This window comes from Sminthopsis crassicaudata, chromosome 5 (genome assembly GCF_048593235.1).
Source record: "Sminthopsis crassicaudata isolate SCR6 chromosome 5, ASM4859323v1, whole genome shotgun sequence".
Classification (NCBI taxonomy): Eukaryota; Metazoa; Chordata; class Mammalia; order Dasyuromorphia; family Dasyuridae; genus Sminthopsis; species Sminthopsis crassicaudata.
The window spans coordinates 67,420,326-67,437,954 of NC_133621.1; the positions used below are offsets into that span (position 1 = coordinate 67,420,326).

Here is a 17,629-nt window from a genome sequence, read left to right on the forward strand (position 1 = left end):
ATTAACATTCTAAAACTATAAAATGAAAAATCAGCCAACAAGCCAACAATTAGTTAATGGTGTTCTACTTCTGCTATCAAATACAGCTTCGTTAACCACAAACGAATTACTTACTCAAATCTAGTTATTTCTATATTTGTAGAAGAAGTATACTGTAAACAATATAATTCATCTTACTTAATAATAAAGTTGTTAGGTTTGGGGCAGCTAGATGGCACAGCCCTGAAATCAGGAGGACCTGAGTTCAAATCAGACCTCAGACACTTTTTCCTGGCTGTTTGACCCTGGGCAAGTCACTTAACCCCAATTGTCTCAGCAAAAAAAGGAAAAAAAATTACTTACACACACACACACACACACACGCGCGCGCACATAATATAAACATTGGTGCAAAACTTTTAAGTAAAAATTTTAGTAAAGAGATAACAGCAAGATATTTAAAATATTGTACACTGTTTTCAGACATGTTTACAAACATATTACATGTCTATGTGCTAGGCACAATGCTAAGCATTTAGCAACACAAAGTGCAAAGAGTTCCTATTAAGGAACTTTCAGATAAAGTATATCCAAAGGAGGGTAACTATGATATCTCAAAGAGCCTAAGTTCATACCATTTAAGAATAAGCTAAAGAAACTGAGGGCATTTAGCCTTGAGAAGTGAGGATTTAGGGAAGCAGAATATATCAAATATTTCATAAGATGTCATATGGTAAAGGAATTAAATTTGTTCTGCTTGGTCCCAGATGGCAAAATTAGAAATAATGAGGTAAGCCCCATGCAGACAGATTTAAGCTCAATGTAGAAAAAAAGTTCCTATAATAATGAGGGCTAGCCAAATGGACCACATCCCAGAGTGATGAGTTCCCTAGGAGGGAAGACCTTCTAGCAAAAGCTTTTTGGATTTATTCTAGAGGTGATTCTTGTTCACATTTGGATTTAATTACATGGTTTTTGTGGTCTCTTCTAATTCAGATTCTGAGAGCCATCACAAAACATGATAGGGAGTTATGATGTATTATTAGAATTTAGGAGAAAAAATATTAATGTATTAATCAATCCAGAAGTCATCTACATATAGATAACTAAACTGATAGAAGATGATAGGATTCTCTGAGGGAAAGTGAAGAGAAAGAATTGAAAATGGTCCATAATGGAGCTTTGGGGCTCAAAATCCAGCAACATGACTTGAGAAGGATTCAACTGAAAGGAAATGAGTTACATACTATCGAAGTCCAGAAAATGGAGTATGTTAAGGAAAAGGGAATGGCTACTAAAATCAAAAGTTACAGTGAAGTCAAAGAAGACGACGACTGAGAAAAGGTCATGAGATTCTGTAATCAGTGACTTCCAAGGTGGCAACTTGGGGGGAAAAAAAGTTTTATTGGAATGGTGGAACCAAAGAAAACAAAAAACAAAACAAAACAAAACCTATTTGTGTGTGCGTGCATATGTGTGTGTGTGTGTGTGTTTGTTTATAAAACAAAGAATGAGCAGTGAAGAAGTAGAAACAATGAGTGTAGATGATGCTTTAGGTGTTCAGCAGTGAAATGGAAGAGATATCAAGCAATAGCTCGAGAGGTAGGTTCAAATGGGTTTCTTTTGGAGCTATCATGGACCAGAGCATGTTTGTAAGAAGTAGCAGGGATAGAACCAATAGAAGGGAGACTAAAGATATACAAGAGAGAGAAAGAAAATGATCAACAGGGCCAACTCTAGGAGAAGAGGAGATAGGAGTAAGAGCACAGGTTGTCAAGTAACTGACCTGGTCACAGACAAGTGCAACCCCTCTATACACAGTTACAATATACATTTTTAAACACCTACTGTGTGCCAGGCATTACGCTCTCCTCAGAGACAGGAGTAAAGAAAGAAAGGATAAGTGAAGATGGAGACATATGAGGTAAGGAAGAGAGAGTTCATGTTGAAAGGCTTTAATTTTCTCAGTAAAATAAAAGGCAGAGAACATCTGTTAAAAGAAATTTAAAGTATAGTGGGCAAGAAAGGTTTGAGAATTGAAGGTTTTGAACTGATAAAAGTAAAGACAGAGAATAAATTAAGGAAAAAATAAATTTTGTTGTATTACCAACAGCTAGCTGAGATTAAATACTGTGAATTTGTAGTAGACTTTGCTGCCCTGGGCAGAGTGAAGCTATCAACTTGGCTTAAGTGAAGAGTTTGTGTAGAAAGGGAGTGTGTATAGTGGAAAAGACCAGGAATAAGACTAATCTGGAGTTCATTGTACTTCTGAGGAGTCTGTGCATAGGGTTTCAGGAGTCTGTGAACTTTGGTAGAAAAAAAAAAAATTTATATCCTGATTTTTTACAAACTTCTAAGTAATATTTAGCATTTTCTTAAATTATGAATTTTTAAAATAACATTATACCAAGAAGGGAAACATATAGTTTGTCAAAGAGAGCCTCCGCACAAAAGTGAAGAAATGCAATTTTAGCATCTAAAGGCTCAAGTTTTCACTTTGGTTTCACCATTACTAAGTGATTACAATGCTTATGTTCCAAGCCTCAGTTGTACCATTTGCAAAACAAGGGGATGAAAACTCAAGAGTTCTAAAGTCACTCGTGTGTGTGTGTGTGTGTGTGTGTGTGTGTGTGTGTGTGTGTGTGTGTGTGTGTGTGTGTGTTCTTCAGGATCCTGCATTGTGCTGCCATCCAAATCTATTTTGTTTCTATACGTCCCACTAGATGTCAGCCAAGAGCACAAAATCCTACATATACTCTAAGGGTAACCAGTTATACATTTATTAAATTGAATTGTGATTATTGTCACCTGGTTTTTAAAAAGGATATATTTGGCTAAACAACACATGCATGATCCTTTTCTCTTTTTTAAGGTAAACTATAGAACAAGTAAAATTTGTACCAAGAGAAAAAGATATTAACTATCCTAAACCACATTTAAAATAGAACACCAATACTTTTACTCCAGAAGATGAGTATATATTTTAAAAAATAAAAAGAGCTTTAAGGAACCAAATAGTAAAAAAAAAGATTCAGGGTCAACTACCTATTTATAAAACTTTCTTTATCATTAAGTACATATACATGCAAGGACTTATTAGTGATAAAAGTTATAAAAGGACTTATTAAAATAAGATATATTATAAAAAATAATCTAAGATGTTATTTCAAAAAGCTGGCTTCAAATTTAATCTTTATCACAGCTGTCTGTGTAGAAGACTTCCAACAAACCTATCAAAAAGACTCTATTCTTCAAAATCTCATAGTTTGCAAAAGGAAAAAATATATAGTATTCATATCCAAATGATTTCATTTTGAAAGTCATATATAACAAAAACAAGGCTATACATGTAAATAAAACATTCCTCTTGTTAAATATTTATGAACCAATTGTTACACTGTTACATAAAGATAAGTACCAGACTACCAAGATCATACACATTAAATTATACTATTATACACCTGAAATAAAACTCTTTCAAAACATTTTTAATACAATTTCAGATTCTGGAGACTTAACTGAGGCTGCACAGAAAGTATCCTTGAAAAGTGTATTTTGAGACTCTGCCAGAATAGATATGTCACAATCGATATTTTTTTCATGGAAGATTTTTGATTTAACAAATTAAAAAAGCACACACAAACACAAACCACAAAGCACATTCCTTCAAAAACAGTGGCACAAACCTGCACAAAGAATGATTCGAAATGATAGTTCATGTAATACACTTTTTAACAGTGTTTCTTAAAAAACAAGGTTGAATATTTTAAGAAAACCACTTTAAACAGAACATTAAGTTTGGAATCAAAAGGCCTGAGTTCAAATGTTTCCTGCTGTCTTTGTAACCTTCCATCCATAAGATAAGGACTAAATGATCATTATATATCCTTCAAAATCTAAATCTTTTCTTCCAGTGCAAACCAGGAGCGTTTCCATGGTACTTCAAATGTTTTGTTGCCACTTGAATGTCCTCTACAATCCCACTATAAGGGCATACATAAAAAGGGCCTGGCAGCTCTTTAAAAAACACATTCTATAATGCTACAGAAACCACTGATAAGGTACCAGGAACAAATCAGACCTAATTTCTGAGGACTGATAGCCTAACATAGTACAGAGAGGCTTATTCTTAGCAGGTGGATGAATTATTTGGTCATGGTAACATATTCAAGAAAGGAAAATATAAAACAGCTTTTTTATTCTGTATGGCCTATTTTCACTTCAACAGTAACAGCCCAATAATAGAAGAGGAACAGAGTGCAAAGAATCACATAGGATTTTTTTTAATTGAATTTTTGAATTTATAAACATTAACCTATCTGTTGAGAATCTCAATGTAAGATTCTAATTCAGTGACTATGTAGATCTGAAACAACTAATACCAATACAGACATTCTTGCCATTAACAAAACCAGGAGACAAAGGAAGTCACCATTAAATGGAAGGGTGGTGCACACATTCGCCCTGGAGGAAAATAACATATGACATAATCAGAATTGATTCTGTTGTGCAGATGATTTTCATGGAACACATTATCTGTCAATTCAATAAACTGGGTCTAGTGTCTAAAAAAGAGAACTGACACAACTATAAGGGTGCCTTCCCCCTCCCTTAAAAAAATTCTTACTTTGACTTTTACTTTTTTTTTTAAAGGTTTTTATTTTCAAAACATATACATGGATAATTTTCGACATTCCCTCCTACAAAACCCTGTATTCTAATATTTTTCCTCCCTTTCCCCTTCCCCCTCCCCCAGTCAGCAAGTGATTCAATATATGTTTAACATGAGAAATTCCTCTATGCATATTTTCCACAAATATCATGTTGCACATGAAAAATCAGATCAAAAAGGAAAAAAAATTAGAAAAAACAAAATGCAAGCAAACAACAAAAAGAGTAAAAATACTATGCTGCGATCCATACTCAGTCCCCACAGCCTTCCCTCTTATAGCAGATGGCTCTCTTCATCACTTGACCATGGGAATTGGCCTGAATCATTTCATTGTTGAAAAGAGCCACGTCCATCAGAACTGATCGTTGTATAATCTTGCTGTTGCTTTGTACAATTATCTGCTGGTTCTACTCATTTCACTCAGCATCAGTTCACGTAAGTCTCTCCAGGCCTTTCTAAAACCATCCTCCTGATCATTTCTTATAGAACAATAATATTCCATAACATTCATATACCATAACCTATTCAGCCATTCTCCAACTGATGGGCATCCACTCAGATTCCAGTTCCTTGTCACTACAAAAAGAACTGTCACAAAAATAATCATTTTGTACACGTGGGTCCCTTTGGCTCCTTTAAGATCTCTTTAGGATACAAGCCCAATAGAGACATTGCTGGATCAAAAGGTATCTACAATTTTATAGCCCTTTGGGCATAGTTCCAAATTGATCATCAGAATGGTTCTGGGAGCTATGTTCAGTTTATAGCTCCACCAACAATGTATTAGTGTCCCAATTTTCCTACATTCCCCCAACATTTGTCATTATCTTTTTCTGTCATTTTGGCCAATTTGAGAGGTATGGTAGTGGTACCCCAGAGTTGTCTTAATTTGCATTTCTCTGATCAATAAAAATTTAGAGGACCTTTTCACGACTAGAAATGGTCTTATCTCAAAAGCTGAGGTCTTTGGGTTTGTCAAACAGTAGATTACTAAAATCATTAACTATTTTGAATGTTTTATTTTTGATATTACTCTAATTTCCCTCTGCTGCCTCAACTAGTTCTTTTTAACAAAGATCTAAGGTTTATTAAAAACCAATCAACATCAATTTTATGTAACAATGTTAACAAATAAAGCATTAATAAGATATGCTCTTAATAACAAGCTTCTCCTTTAAAAGATATCAATCTTTACATCAACAATTAGCAAATCAGCAAACATTTATTAGTTATCTACTATATACCTATCACAATGGAGGATGTTGAGAATGCAAAGATAAAAATGAGAGGAAGTCAACATCTATACAATAAAGTAGATAAAAAGTAAAAAGACATAGATGTGAAGTAATTAGTAGGTATATTAGTAATGAGTAGTTCAAAAAAGATCTTATGTAGAGGTCACTTGAGCTTAAATTAGCCAGGAAAAGAGGCAGAGGTGAGGAACAAAAGTTGCAGAATGAAAAGAGGAGGTTGGAATGTGATTTGTACTTCTAGAGTCTACTAGCATGAAAGGAATCACAGATTCACTAAAGTAAGTTCATAATGTCTTTATTTACAACTTTAGTCAATTATTTTGGAGTTCTCCCCCTCTTTTAATTCCACATTTTTCGACCAACCTTTGAGATCATTTGCCAGCTCCCTCATTATACAGATATATAAGGTTCAAAGGGGTTATTATGACTTGGCAGAAAGTCATCAATTTCTATAACAAAGGCAGGATTTCAACAAGATAGTCTTAACTCCAAGAATCCTTTTAATATGCCACATTACCTTTCTCAAGGTCATACTGCTTATCAATGTAGTGCTGAGACTAGAACCTTGATCTCCTGATTTGTAGCCTAAGGCTTTTTTAGTGACAGAAACTTCAAGAAAAAGTATGATTATAACTTATGTGTATACATTGTAGTGAACACTTTATTTCACTCGTAATCAAAAATGACTCAATCATTCAAATAAGACATTTTTAAATACATGTGCAGGAAATTGCATAATATTTGAACATAAAATAAAAATTAACCTCCGTACAGGCAGTATTCCCTCCTCGGCAACAACCCACACAATGCCTTGTATGATTCTTTGGAATGAAGTCTCTCTCTCTCTCCTGACTTCTCCACTAATTATTCCTGGGCCCCGCCTGTCTTTTGATAGATAGAAGTGTTTTCAGCAAGATAACATTAAATCTGTTCAAATCATAATTTGCTGCCTTTATCATTCTCTATTTTTAAAGAGTACAAGATGGATAAGACAAAACTGAAGTCAAGTAAAAGACAAAAGATAAATTTAAATCTACAATTGGGCAATAAAATTGGTCTGAAAAACTATTTTGTGAAACTTATGTGACCTTACATAAGATACCAAACCTCTCTGGCATTAGTTTCTTTATCTCAATGGGTAATTTTATTTCAGGGTCCCTTCCAGATCTAAGCCCTATGATTCCATGAATATGAAGTAATTCTAAGTCTGTGTTTGGGTATTAATGAAACTTGGTATCAAAGTTGAAAGGTCGTATCTTACAAGACTAAGAAAAAATTAAAAACATGATTATTTTCCAATATTGGATAATGGGAAGCATTCTGTTACAAGACAAATTTAATATCATGAAGACATTTTGGCATATAAAACATAACATGATTATCGACAATCATCTGATTAATTACCTACTTACTATGTACCACAAATTAGGTACACAGACAAAAACCAAGCAGCTCAGGCCATTAAGGACTTAACATTCTATTGGGGAAAATAAGTGTATAGATGAGTAAATACTATATAAAACACCCACACACCCACACATACACACACACTTTAAATTACAAAGTTCCTTTAGAATGGGAGGAAAAAACACTATCAGATTTGGAAAACCAGGAAAGGCATTTTGTAGGAGATAGCACTTGAGCTGAGCTGCAAAAATGGTTAGAAATTCTAAGAAAAGGTGAGGAGGGAGAACATTCTAGTTATAGAAGATAGTTTATGCAAAAGCCCATTTAAAAGGGGTAGCCAGGTGATGAAGTGGCTAGAGTGCCATGCTGAACTCAGGAAGACTGATTTTCCCAGGTTCAAATCCAACTTCAGACACTAGCTGAGTTTGGGCAAATAATTTAATTCTGAATGCTCTGGTTTTTCACCTATAAAATGAGCCACAGGAAAAAAAAAAAAAGGCAAATTATTCTAGTATCTTTGCTAAGAAAACTCCAACAAAAAAGCTCCTTAAGAGTCAGATAGGCCTAAAAAGAGATTGAACCACTTGAACCACACATTTACAAGAAATGGTGTGGGGTATATATGTGTGGGGTGGGAGGAGAGGGGAGTAGCAAACCAAATATACCAGTTAGGTCAGAAAACAGTGTGTGTGAAGAAGGATAACATGAAATCTCAGGAAAGATTGCCTGGTATCAGTTTGGAAATGAATTTCTGTACCAAAAAAAGGAGTTTTTATTTTATCCTACTGATAAACAAAGAATCACTAAAGCTTCCTGAGCAAGGGAAGTGACACAATTTGACTTACACTTCAGAAACAGCCTCTAATTCTAATTATAGAATTACTTTTAACTTAAAGGAAATCTACTTTGTTACTTCTACAAAGGAATATGACCTTATATAGAGGTATATATTGTGTGTGTAGTATATAGAGGATAAGTAGGAAATGGGATGACATTAAGGGAGAACAGGAAAGACGTTTTTGCAGAAGGCAGGATTTTAGATAAGATCTGAAGTCAAAAAAAAAAAAAAAAAACAAAAACAAAAAAAAAAAAAAAAAAAAACAAAAAACTATGAGATTGAAGTAGGGAAGGAGCATATTAAGCCTGAGGAACAACCAGTGAAGATTCACAGAACCCTTGTATAAAGAGTTCAGTGTTATTGGACTACAGTGTACGAGGAAGGGAAGAAGGGACCCAGATATGAAGAGCTTTAAAAGCCAAGTAGGACTTTGTATTTGATCATGGAGACAACAGGGAGCCCCTGATTTTGGTAAATGGGAGATAGGGGGAGATGACTTAGTTACATCTGCACGTTAGGAAAGTTGCTCTGACAGTTTAATTAAAGTAGGGCTTCTTAAACTTTTTCCACTAGCAACTCTGTTTCACCATAGAAATTTTTCATCATCTAGGTATGTAGATAGATAAAATAGGTATATAAATCAAACATTTTCTAATAATGAATCATAATTTCATGGTGCCCATTCCATATGGGGTCACAAAGTAGAAGATCAATCAAAAGGCTATTGTAATAATGCAGGCTTAAGATGACAAGAGCCCGCATCTGGGTGGTGTCTGAGTCAGAGGAGAGATGGGCATATGCAAGAGAGGTCATGAAGGTAAAGAGTTAACAACAGACTGAATTCAAGAAATGAGAAAGAACAAGGAATCAAGAGTGATAATGAGATTACAAACAATTGTGACTAGAAAGAAGATGATCTCCTAGACAGAAATAAGAAAATAGAAAGAAGGAAGGGTTTGGGAGAATAATGGATTCAGTTTTAGAAATGTTGAATTTAAGATGTCTATGGTAAATCCAGTTTGAGATGCCCAATAGATAGCTGGTGGTGTAAAACTGAAGATCAGGAGAGAAATTAGGTATTGATAAATAGATCTGAGATTCATCTGCACAGAAATAACTGAATATATGAATAGTAATGAGATCATTAAGCAAAATAATTAGGAAGGAGAGGTAGTCTCAGGACACAGTCTAAGAAGATACCCAATGTTAGGGACTCTGCAAAGAAAAAAAACTTTCAAAACAGATACAATAAAAGATAACATACCATTTGGAATTAGGATATGGCATATAACATTTCAATTTTTTCATTTTTTATTATTTTATTTTTCCCAACTGCATATAAAAAACAATTAAATTTTTTTCTTTTTAAATTTTGAATTCCTGGCTAAAATCACAGAAATGTTAAAAAGGATGTGGGAAAACGGGGACACTAATACAGTATGGGTGGAATTATGAACTAATCCAACCATTCTGGAAAACAATTTGGAACTATACCCAAAGGGCTATCAAACTGTGCATACCTTTTGATCCTGCTGTGTCTCTAAGGGGAGATGATAAAAAACAAAGGACCCACATGTGAAAAATGTTTGCATGCAGTTCTTTTTGTTGTGGCAACTAACTAGAAACTGAGTGGATGCCCATCAGCTGGGGAATGGCTGAATAATGGTATATTTTGTTATGCAACATTATTGTTCTATAAGAAACAATCAGCAGGATTTCAGAAAGGCCTGGAGAGACATACATGGACTGATGCTGAGTGAAATGTGTAGAATCAAGAGAACAATGTATACTGCAACAAGATTATGTGATGATCAATTCTGATGGACCCAAGTGGCTCTTTTCAACAATGAGATGATTCAGGACAATTCCAATAAACTTGTAATGGATAAAGTCATCTACATCCAAATAGAAGATTATAGGAACTGAATGTCAATTATAACATGGTATTTTCATCTTTTTGTTGTTTGCTTGCTTGCTTTTTCTTTCTCATTATTTTCTCTTTTCGATCTGATTTTTCTTGTGCAGCATGATAAATGTGGAAATATGTTTAGAAAAACTGCACATATCTAACCTATATTGAATAACTTGATGTCTACGGGAGGGGGAAAGGAGGGAGAAAGATTTGGAACCCAAGGTTTTGCCAAGAGTGAATGCTGAAAACTATCTTTGCATGTATTTAAAAAAATAAAAAAGCTATCATCACTATAAATATTTTGAATTCCAATTTCTCCCCCTCCCTCCCTTCTTCCTGAGACAGTAAACAATTTAATATAAGTTATACATGTGCAATCATGCAAAGAATATTTTCCTATTACTCATTTTATGAAAGAAAATACAAAAATAAACAAACAAAAGTAAAGTGAAAATAGTAGGCTTCGATCTGCATTCAGACTCCTTCAGTTCTTTCTGTAAAGGCAGATAACATTTTTCACCATGAATTCTTTGGAATTTGAATTGCTATTGCTAAGAATAGCTAAGTCATTCACAGTTGATCTTCAAGGTAGATAACATTCCCAGCTTCTGGGAATGCTACTAGATTTTTCCCAAAGATGCTTTCACAAAGAGCTTACATTCACTTGTCTCCCAGCTCTACTCTTGACTCCCAAATTCTCTATCTCTATCAAATAGCTTTCTCATCCCAGATGATGTCTCCTTTTCTCCAACTACCTCCTCTGATTGGTGAAGAAATACACAAGCCAGTAATGCTCACTTCTCTCCTAGCTCCCCTTCTGACACTCTAGATTTCTCCTCTCTGCTTTCAAGCTGGTCTATACTCTCCCTTCTTTCCCCCTCTTTTCCAATTCTGTTTCATGAGTTGTCTTCTCTTGTAATGTAAGCTACTTGAGGGAAAGGACTTCTTTTGCTTGTATTTGTGATCTTTATGGGAAAAGATAAGAACGATATTAGAATATTGTATTATATGTTATATTAGTATTATAATAGTAACAGGCTGCAACAATTATTTTAATATTTGTTGGAGTTGACTTTGCCAAAAATAGAGGTTTAAAAAATAATAATTTAGTGGAATGTCAATAATTTCATTCTTTAAAACTTAGAGGAATCAACAAAGAGATTTGCTATGCTAAATCTGCTTCTCACCATTAAGGAAGAACTATTTTCTGGAATGAAAATGAAGGACACTTAGGAGCTAAGTAATCAATCCATTATAGAATTTGTGATGAAAGAAAAGAAAGCCAGGTAGTCTTATATGCATCCTGGATTTATGGAAAGGATCAAATAAAGGGTAATTACAATTCAATTAACTACTATGACATTTGTCTACAAAGTAGACACATAGTAAAAGGATAAAATCAACAAATCAAAATGAAAAAATAAAGATCCCATATCTTTCTTGTTAAATTCTCTAATTATACTCATCAGAAGTGATATTTTTAAATTTCTATCCTAAAAACAGCACCTAACATTTTACTGAATCCCTTAACTTTTTCTTTTGTATTAAAACTATTTTATCTTCCTATACATCATTTTCTTATTTTTATCTCCAGTCAAATGCCCTATTACAAAACAGAAAAACAAGTTATATAGAATGAAAATGCCATAATGAAATAGATAAAGGGATCTTCACATTTTGTTCAGTTAGGTAGGAAATTGAAGAAAAGATTATTGTAAAGGACAGCTCCGGAATTGAGAAATGGGATTCAAAATCTCAAATAGTAAGGAGAGAGATGAAAAGATTACAAAATGAAAAAATGAAAAAGCTATTTAAACACATGGAAAAGGTAACACATAAAGAAGAGGTTCTTAGGTTCTTAGCATTTTGGGGGGGGGGGGGTTGTGGACCCAGTGGTTGGCCAGTTATTAAGAATTAATTCTAATCAGGAGATTGTGATTACATGTAATATAGTAGTGGGCCTCATAATTTCAGTAATTTTGAAGTACTGAAGAATATAAATGATATTTTCAAGGTACATGCAACAACTATAATATGAAAATATCAGTGATTTTTACTGATAGTTTGTTACCTACCTTCATAATTTAAGGAAATGCTCATTTAGAGGTAGGAAAAATATACAATTGTTTTTATACCTAAATTCACAGATCCTTTGAAATTCATCCACAAACCCTAAGAAAGAAAAAAAATCCAGATTAAGAAACCCTGACATAGAAGAAGTTTAAACCGCACAAATAGAGATACTATGGTCCTGACTGTGCAGCAATAAGACAGATGGTAATGCATCTTCTTTAGTGTCATCTCTGATAAAACCATATCCATTTTTGATAACAGACCATTTGAAAGAGCCAAAAATCTGAGTAGTGAGAACTTTCTTTCTAACCCTTCAGAACCTATCACTGCTAAGTAGGTGAGACCCAGACCACCTGAAAAGAATTTATAGATAGCTACAGGGCCTGGGTAAAGTAAAGGTCAAAGCACTCGAGGAAAATGAGGAGAGAGAAAACAAGTAGGGGAAAGGAGAAAGGAAGGAATGCTTTATGAAGGAGGTGGTGCTTCAGCCTTGAAAGATAAGCCTGAGAAGCACATTCCAGGTATGAAGGGCAGTGGAAATGCCTGGAAGTAGTAATATACTGTCTAATAAACCTAAGTTTTTGGTAAGGAAGTACTCTATTCGAAAAAAATTGCTGGGAAAATTGGAAAATAGTTTGGAAGAAACTAGGCACAGACCAATATTTCACACGATGTAACAACAAATAGTCAAAATAGGAACATGAATTAGACATAGACAGTGATATTATAAGCAAATTAGAAAGGTATGGAAAAAACTACCCATCAGATCTATAGATAAGGGAAGAGTTTAAAAGGGATAAAGAGGAACATGGACAGCAAAATGGATAATTTTGGATTACTATCCACCTCTAACGAACTGATGAACACTGAGTACAGATTATATCTTTTCCCTTTATTTTTCTTGTTTTTAGGTGGGAAACATTCATAAAAGATGGAGAACAACATAGGCAATACGGAAATATGTAATGTATAAGTGCGTGTGTATAATTATTACTGTATCATGGGTAGGGAGAGAACTAAAAAGAGAAAAAGAATTTGGAACTCAAAAAAAATTATGAATGCTAAAAAAAAAAAAATATATATATATATATATATATATATATATATATATATATATATATATATATATATATATATATATATATATATATATATATATATATATAAAAAACAAATTAGGGAAGGGGGAATAAAAGGAAATGCCTGGAAGCAGCCTGGGAATGAAGGTAAAAGTCCAGTTTGGAGGCTCCAATAGCTTTGGATCCCAAAATAGGCTGAACCCTTGGTTGATCCAAAAAATCCACCAAAGAATGCATGGAGCTACCAAGAATGCTTCCATCAAACTGCCAAGGATTGACAAGGCATAGTGTTCTTAAGTATTTCTCAGGATTTACTTGAGTAGAAATAGGAAAATTTAGAGAACTGAATTTCAGAACACTTTTCCCATCTAAGCCTACACCTACAGTGAATCCATGCTTTAGAATCAAGGCACCATCAAGCCACATGAGCACATTAAAAAGAAATAAAGTACATGAACAAGTTACCAGCCTGTCCAAGAAGGAACAAACTTCTTTTGTTTTGGAAAGCAAAAGTTTTGGAAACTTTTCTAGTTTGGAAACAGAGCTGGTCACCAGTGGATTCAAATCTGCAGCACACAGAGAGACAATCCAGGAAAAAAAAAAAAAGAAAGAAAGAAAGAAAGAAAAACAAGAAAAAATGAAATTCCAGGCATGGGGAGAACAATTTGTACCAAGGCAGAAAAATAAAAAATGAAGTATCAACAGTATCCAATGCTACTGAGATGAATATATTTGAAGACTAATAAAAAACCTTTAGACTTGTCAATTTAGGGACCATTTGTTAAAAGTTGTTTGAGTTTAGGGATTAGACTTAACATCTGCAAAATATTCAGAAGTGAAAAAGAAGAGGAAGAAGAGACAACAAATGGAAATAGCTTCCTCTATGAGTCTGACTATGAGATAAATATTGAGGGGAATAGCAGGATTAATTGAGGGTTTTTTTAAGGACTCCAGAGGCAATGTTTGGAATTAGCAGGAAAAGAGACAAGGGAGATATCAAAGATCAGGGAAAAGAAAAAAGAATAACAGAATCAAAAGTCCAAGTAGAAGAGTTGAGCTTACAAGAATTAGACCTCCCTTTTAATCAAAGTCTGAAGAAAAGCAGAAAATAAGAGATGATGCAAGATGCTTTGAAATGTAGTCAGATAGAAAAAGGAACTCAATGCAGATAGATTCGCCAATTAAATATAAAATGGAAGTGAGATTTATTTTTATATGAGATTTGAGAGATGAGTAGGTTTGGAGTAGTCAATGTAAGGAAACAAAGTCATTTAGGAAGGAAAGAATAAAGGACAGTTTGAAGTAATACCTACTTGAGAAATAACAAATTTATAATGGATTTAGATAACAATTTTGCATGAGTCCCTAGGATTACTCATCAGCACTCAAGTAGGGGGAGAAGAAGCAGATGATAGAAGTAATTTCCCCTTTTGGTCTGATTTTTCTAGCACAACATGACAAATAGGGGGAAATATGTTTAAAAGAATTTAACCTATATCAGATTGCTTGCTGTCTGGGGAAGAAAGGCAGAAAAATTTGGAACATAGAGTCTCACAAAAATGAATGCTGAAAACTCTATATGTATATTTTAAAAGTACAATTGAAAAAATTTTTTAAAGAAGTCATCTAGGTTGAGATTTGGCAAGCATGAATAGTAAAATAATAATAATAACCCATGGCAGTAAAGGATTCAAAGTAGAAGACAGTATGACATTCAATTGGTTAACTACAGAGCAAAATTAGAAATGGAGGAAAGTAAAGCTGGAACAGAGCTAGGTTGATAATATAATAAGGTATAAAAAACAAAAGAAAGAACAAAGAACAGATTTGGGGGATTGAGGCATAAGGAAAGATCAAAGAGGTTAAAGGAAAAGAAGCAAGGTGAATTAATTATTCCTGTGTGTGAAGCAGAAAGTCATTAGAGTTGAGGAGACTGAGAAACTGGAAGGCCAATGAACATCAACATGTATATGTAAATCCTTTACTGTAAGAATGAGTTTTGGTGTAGAGAAGACTAAGAACCAAGAAGGAAAATTAACTAGGGAATGTAAATAACTGCTTAGCTTTTAGAGGGTTAAAAAATCATTGACTGGAAAACACTAAAAATAAAAATATCTGGGCAGAGATAATTTTTGAAAGAGACTAAGGGAGGGTCTGGAAGTAGCAATGGGGAGTCAAGAGTATAAAAACTGCTTCTGACTGCCCCACTCCAGTTTTGGGGGTGGAGGTAGAGGATGAAGGGGTGGGAGTGGATATGAAAAGGAAGATATAACCAAAATTGGAACAGATTATGAGAGATGGGGCTGACAGCCAGGAGCTGGAAGGAACCCTCTAAAACAAAAGGAAGTTTAATAACAATATATGTGGATTCTCAAGAGCAAAATGGAAGGGGCAGGTACAGTTTGACATAGAAGGGAGAAGATGAGTGGGTAGAGATTAAGGGAAGAGCTGCTTAACAGATTTCACAGGCATGATGGGCAATCTATTTCTTAAGGGTAAGGGAAGAGAAGAAAGAAGGAGACATCAGTTTGGTACTGAAAATAAAAATAAAAAAAAATGGGGGGGGGAGAAAGGAAGCTGATGAGAAGGAAAGTTTTGAGGCTTGGGTAGATGGGGATTCTGTGTCACTGAAATTACAAGGGCAAAAGGTAGGAGGCTCTTAAGCTTTGTGATTAGACTTTATACTTTCAAGAATTCTGAGCACAAAGACTTGTGGAGGAGGAAGGAATTTATGACCAGAGGAGAACTAGAGATCATTATTGATCACAAAATAGAAGATTTTGATTACATCAAACTAAAAAGTTTCTGTACAAATAATACTAATGCAAACAAGATTAGAAGGGAAGTAACAAATTGGGAAAATATTTTTAAAAACAAAGGTTCTGACAAAGGTCTCATTTCCAAAATATATAGAGAACTGACCCTAATTTATAAGAAACCGAACCATTCTCCAATTGATAAATGGTCAAAGGATATGAACAGACAATTCTCAGAGGAAGAAATTGAAACTATATCCACTCACATGAAAGAGTGTTCCAAATCACTACTGATCAGAGAAATGCAAATTAAGACCACTCTGAGATACCACTACACACCTGTCAGATTGGCTAAGATGACAGGAACAAATAATGACAAATGTTGGAGGGGATGTGGGGAAATTGGGACACTAATACATTGCTGGTGGAGTTGTGAAAGAATCCAGCCATTCTGGAGAGCAATCTGGAATTATGCCCAAAAAGTTATCAAACTGTGCATACCCTTTGACCCAGCAGCGCTACTACTGGGATTATATCCCAAAGAAATACTAAAGAGCGGAAAGAGACATATATGTGCCAAAATGTTTGTGGCAGCTCTTTTTGTTGTAGCTAGAAACTGGAAGATGAATGGATGTCCATCGGTTGGAGAATGGTTGGGTAAATTGTGGTATATGAAGGTTATGGAATATTATTGCTCGGTAAGAAATGACTAGCAGGAGGAATATAGAGAGGCCTGGAGAGACTTAAATCAACTAATGCTGAGTGAAATGAGCAGAACCAGAAGATCACTGTACACTTCAACAACAATATTGTATGAGGATGTATTCTGATGGAAGTGGAAATCTTCAACATAAAGAAGATCCAACTCACTTCCAGTGGATCAATGATGGACAGAGGTAGCTACACCCAGAGAAGAAACACTGGGAGGGGAATGAAAATTGTTAGCACTAATATCTGTCTGCCCAGGTTGCATGTACCTTCGGATTCTAATGTTTATTGTGCAACAAGAAAATGATATTCACACACATGTATTGTACCTAGACTATATTGTAACACATGTAAAATGTATGGTATTGCCTGTCGTCGGGGGGAGGGAATAGAGGGGGGGGTAATTTGGAAAAATGAATACAAGGGATAATATTATAAAATATATATATATATATAATAAAAAAAAATAAATAAATAAATAAAAATTAAAAAAAAAAAGAATTCTGAGCACAGCAATAAGTTTATTAGTTCTTGTTCAAGTATTAGAGAACATAGGAGGGTGGTAGAAGATGTCTTTCAGGCAGAAAGGAAGATGAAAATGTAACTGGTAAGAGGTTAGAGCTACAAGTATAGATTTGGTAGATATGTGCTTAGAGATGTCACCTAAAGCCATAGAATTAAATAAAATTACTGAGAGAGAAAAGGGACAAGGATGAGTATTTAGAGGAATAATTTACTTTTAGAAGAACATTCCCAAAGTAAACAATAATGTAATTCTTTAGGAAATACCTTTAGGAAATGTGGCTTTTCTTCATATAAGAAGAGAATGATGGAAGAGGGGAAAAAAAGAAGTTAATTTTACATAGGATATGTTTGTCATTATGTGACAACTCACCTAGGAATAACTCCTTTTTATATGACCTAAATATACATTTAAAAAAAGATTTGCCCT

The 17,629-nt window shown here is 34.2% G+C and overlaps 1 protein-coding gene across 4 annotated transcripts in view; it reads right to left on the bottom strand.

Annotated features, from left to right (window-relative positions):
• Window positions 1-17,629, bottom strand: part of ARHGAP12 (Rho GTPase activating protein 12) — a 124,065-nt gene that overhangs the window by 52,439 nt on the left and 53,997 nt on the right. The window lies entirely within an intron of this gene.